Below are 5,333 nucleotides of genomic sequence, written 5' to 3'. Positions count from 1 at the left end.
TTTTTTTTTTTTTTTGTCAACATAACTCTTCAATCTATCTTGCGCAATTTCCATACAGGCTCAAATTTTCTCAATAACTTGAACTATCTACTCATTGATTTCTTTATTAAAATCTTTAGTTTATCGATCGCGAAGTCCATCGTTACATGTTCCTACTTCCATTTTGAAACTCGTAACTATTCAAGTAACTCTAATGATCGTTGGTGTTCAGCCTTTACTCGTTGACATACTAAATGCATTTCAACATACTCTTCTATATTTCTCTTCATGCCTTCTAGCAAAATACTGTCTTGAGCCCCTGATATATACCCTCCTATATGTATTAAATAATGAGCGGAGTGAGCTTCCTCTAATATTTCCTTTTTCGATGCCTTGAAGTCCTGTATGCACAAGCTTCTTTGATAATACAAAATCTTGTCCTTATCCATGGTGAAACCCTTTCCCTTCCCTATATCTTTCTCTGCCTTAATAATTCAAATGGATGTTCAACTTTCTGACTCAAGACGTTAGTTATAACATTAGCCTTTGGGTGATAATGAATTTTGCAGTCCATAATCTTTAACAATTCAACCCATCTCATTTTTATCATTTTTATCATGATCATCAGGGTGGGCAAGTTAGAAAAAATTCTTTACATGCTCTCAGGGGCTGAATAAGTTCAGGAACAAAAAAAGATCAAGGAGGCAAGGACTCATCCAAGCTACATAGGCTTGTCAAAAATGATGCTAACACATCACTTTGTGGAGTTGCGTGTGTGAGCCTTTAATTGTTAAAACCCGAGAGCAAACGACATTAACATTCTATGTCTGAGAGACATTACCACATGGTTAAAAAATTGCTTGACGATTTTAGTTTTTCATTTTGATTGAAACTCTATCTGTTTAGCATTTTCTCAATGTTCTATGAGTTAATTAGGATTGTTTGAGTTTTGTATGTAGGCTTTATTCATTGTACAATAAAAAAATGTTATTTACCCCGAAGTTCACATTGTACTTGGCCAATATAATTCATGCATTCATGCTATCTACATTGCCATTTGCATTTGCTTGGATTGTTCATAATTGCTTTCTTTTTTATAATACATCAGATCACGAGGTTTAAGTCGTGTGTGGTATTAGTCTTCGAACTTCCCGACCTAAGTGGTGAATTTTACACTGAGCTACAATGAAAAAATTAGGTTAACTGGTATGTAGTGTATTGAATCATTGAGCAACTATAGCTATGGAAGTATATGATTTTATCAATGAGGTTACACACTGTTAAAAATGCATACACAATTTCAAAAGGCAAATAAGTAGTAGAATGCATGGCTCTAATAAATGCAAACAATCCTCCGAACTTTTCAAAATTTTATTGATTATAGCTGAGTTATTATTAGATAAATAACCTCGTTTTGTCCATCTATTTGTTCATGATATGTAGTAGAAAATAGAAGTTTAGATCCCAGCTTACCCCATAACACTCTATAAGTGGTTATGAAACTTAACACACCCACCTAACACAATACTCCTAGGTATACAATGGAGTTGCACTATCTCTCTAAGGAATAAATCAGCTATGTCGCATCATCTGTTTTATGACATGGAATGAAATGTGCCATCTTGTTAAACCTGTCCATCACTACGAATATAGAATGTCTACCCCTTTTATTCCTAGGCAGCCCCAATACAAAGTCCATAGACACATCTTGGGTGGGATACTTCTTGGGGGATCATAGAGGTAGTTAGGGGATGGGCCTATTGTGGTCACGAGAGGACGGTCCACTCATCGGTGTTAATTTTATACTGGCCATTTGATTATTGATTATTGATATTGATATTATGTAGAGCTCTATCCGGTGCATAGTAGGTGGGTCAAAGACCCAATGAAATGAAAGATTTCAAATGAAGTTATTCTGAGTTAACTTTGATGAATACTTGACTATGTTGCATCTTTAGCAAAATATTTAAAATGAATGACATAGTGTCATATATCATTGGAACTCATACTCATTAAATGCATGATCTTGCTTACTAAACATTAGCATATATTGTTCTTGCATTGTAGGTGGCCATGGAACTATATAGAGATCATGGTTAGCTATGGAGCTCTTACGGGATTTCAGAGTTCGATGTACATGGATGACGACCTGTAGGGCTATTTTGTGGGCTATTGTTTTGAGTTTACAGTCTATTATGTTATATTTTGGGGATCCTGTATTGTATAACTTTTGAAATGGGCTATAGATATGTATAAGGTTACCTTAGAACATATATGTTGGATTATGGTTATATGATCTTTGGTTTCGATATACCTTATGATCATCACGGGTGATTAGGAGTTAACTTCGATTGGACAAATGTTTGATTTATATGATTTGAATGCTTTCATAATTATTTGGCCAATTATTATGTGATTATAGATGATTTGTTCTTTGCATTCGAAAGAAGGGGAATAAATTCGATAGAATATAAATTGACATAGGGTCCGATAGGGGATGGAAACTTACCTCTATGCTTTATGCAATTCATGAAGATGTTCATAAAAAGTCATGCATTCTTGTACATTGCATCATCCATAGAAATATAGGCTAGTGGTGTGTAAGAGTAGATTCAATATATATCGAAAGAGTGTATTCGATAATTTAGGAACATTGAATTGGCATTTTGTTCCATCGATTCGTTGAATTTGTGAAATTAGGTTTTTTAATAGTCAATTGGGGATTCGAGTTCTTAATGATTTCATTTCGATTCATTTCAATACATTAGTTCTAAAATTGCATATTTACATTTCAATTGTGTGTTTATTTCATTTGATTAGTGAAATTTCGAAATTAGGGTTTCCAATTTTGAAATTAGGGTTTTCTTTGCAATTAGGGTTTCAAATGGGGGATTTCTTCCAAAATTAGGGCTTTTCACTTTTAAATCAAAATTTCATTCAATTAGATTCGGTTAAGGTCACATTAGTCTAATTAGAGCTAATTTAATCCTCGTGGGAACGAACTTGGACTCATAGTCCATTTTACTACTTGTGAACGAACCGTACATTTGCGGTGGATTTTAAAATCGAAAAGAAATATTTTCGTGAACAAGTTTTTGGCGCCATTGCCGGGGATCGAATTTTAGATTTAATTCCATCTTTTGTGACACTAATTCGAACTTATTCATTTTAGTACTTGTTAATTTCATTAGATTTAATTAATTATTGTTTATATTGACTTTTTGTGTTAATTTTGCCATATCACGGTTTGCATGCAAGGAGCACCTGATCAAGACTTGATCCCTATAGATCCAGAGATTGAATGTACATTCCGTCACAGGCAAAGGGAAGCAAGAGTGGTACAACAAATGACTAACGAGCAAAATCGACCGGGAATTCCACTCAACGAAGGTGTGGCAGTGGAAGAGGATGGAAATACGGTACTTGGGGATTACATGGCACCATTGGTGGTGCAAAGTCAATCTAGTATTGTATATCCTCCATTTGGACAACCGAACTTCCAACTGAAGACAAACGTGATTCAACTGTTTCAGAATGGGCATCAATACCATGGGATGGCTAGTGAGAATCTGCATACACACATATCTCGATTTCTTGATATGTGTCAACACTTCAGATACCAAGGTATCTCTGATGATGCTATAAGACTGCGCTTGTTCCCGCACACCTTAAGGGATAAAGCACTCGAATGACTGGATTCACTCCCTGTCGGAAGCATCACCACTTGGAACGAGCTAGCTCATAAATTCTGCACCAAGTTCTTCTCGCCAGCTAAAGTAGTTAAAATGCGGCATGACATCTCAATATTCAACTAGATCGAGTCAGAGTCATTTGAAGAGGCATGGAACCGTTTCAAGAACATGTTAAGGAAGTGCCCGCAACATAGCTTTGACAAGAAGACCTAGATCAGATTTTTCTACACTGGACTACTCCCATCATTCAAGAGTATGGTGGATGCATCATCTGACGGGTCTATCTCTACAAGAACAATTGACGGAGCCTGGGAGTTGTTTGAAAGGATGGCTACAACTTCAGCTATGTGGTCTACAGATCGAGTAGTTCAGAAGAGAGCACCTGAGGTGTATGAAGTAGATACTTACTCAGCACTGTCGGCGAAAATAGATTCCTTATTCCATAAGGTTGAAAGCATTTCACAAACCGCCACTGCTAAGCAAGTTATGAAGCAGAGTTGTGAAGAATGTGGAGCAGATCACAGTACTGCTACTTGCCCAATTCTGGCACAAGGAGTAGAACATGCAGAATTCGCACAATGGGGTCAGGGCCAGCAGAATAACCCACATTCAGAAACCTTCAATCAAGGCTGGAGAAAACACCCAAATTTCTCTTGTAGCAACCAGAATCAAAATAGACCACAAGGGTAATATCAGCAGCAGGACAAAAAGCCAAATTTGGAGGATAGGTTCGAGAAATTTATGGCACACACAAATCAGTACATGGAAGCCAATAACCAATTTCTGCGAACGACTGAAACAACGCTTCAAGACCAAAGTGCAGCGATCAAGAACTTGGAGGCACAAGTGGGACAGATAGCAATTTCCATAATGGGTAGAGCACCGGGAAACCTACCCAGCAATACTGAAGTTAACCCTAAGGAACATGCAAAGGCTATAACAACCAGAAGTGGAGTACAACTGCCGGAACCACATGTAACAAGTTCGGGAGCCAACAAGGAATCAATGCCAACCTTGGAGGAAGAAAGTGTGGAGCAAACTGACAATGCAACAGGAGATGAGGTTAAGAGGAATTCCAAGACATCACAGGGTAAAAATACTAATCCTGTTAACCCTCATGAGCCTCCTATTCCGTTTCCACAAAGGTTGAGAAAGCACAAAATGGATCAGCAATACAGTAAGTTCCTTGAAGTCTTCAAGAAACTACATATCAACATTCCATTTGCTGAAGCACTTGTCCAGATGCCGAGCTATGCAAAATTCTTGAAGGATATCCTCTCCAACAAGCGAAAGATAGAAGAACACGAAATAGTAATGTTGACTCAGGAATGCAGCGCCAGAATCCAAAGAAAGCTACCCCCAAAACTGAAAGATCCAGGGAGTTTTACTGTACCCTACACTATTGGAGACTGTTATTTTGATAAAACTTTGTGTGATTTGGGTGCAAGTATTAATCTAATGCCTCTTTCTGTTTTCAGGAAACTCGGCTTGGGAGAAGCAAAAACCACAACACTGACATTGCAGTTAGCAGATAGATCCCTTACACATCCAAGAGGAATCATTGAAGACGTGCTGGTAAAAGTGGAGAAGTTCATATTTCCGGCTGATTTTCTTATCTTGGACATGGAAGAAGATAAAGATGTTCCACTCATTTTGGGGCGA

General features: G+C 37.4%; 1 pseudogene; it reads left to right on the top strand.

Moving 5' to 3' along the window:
• The first annotated feature begins 3,998 nt into the window (after positions 1 to 3,998).
• The window catches only part of LOC111388710, a 4,998-nt pseudogene continuing 3,663 nt past the window's right edge, over positions 3,999 to 5,333 (top strand).

Source organism: Olea europaea, unplaced genomic scaffold (genome assembly GCF_002742605.1).
Source record: "Olea europaea var. sylvestris unplaced genomic scaffold, O_europaea_v1 scaffold524, whole genome shotgun sequence".
Taxonomy (NCBI): domain Eukaryota; kingdom Viridiplantae; phylum Streptophyta; class Magnoliopsida; order Lamiales; family Oleaceae; genus Olea; species Olea europaea.
The sequence above is the reverse complement of the archived record's forward strand: the minus strand, read 5'-3'. Positions and strand labels throughout refer to the sequence as shown.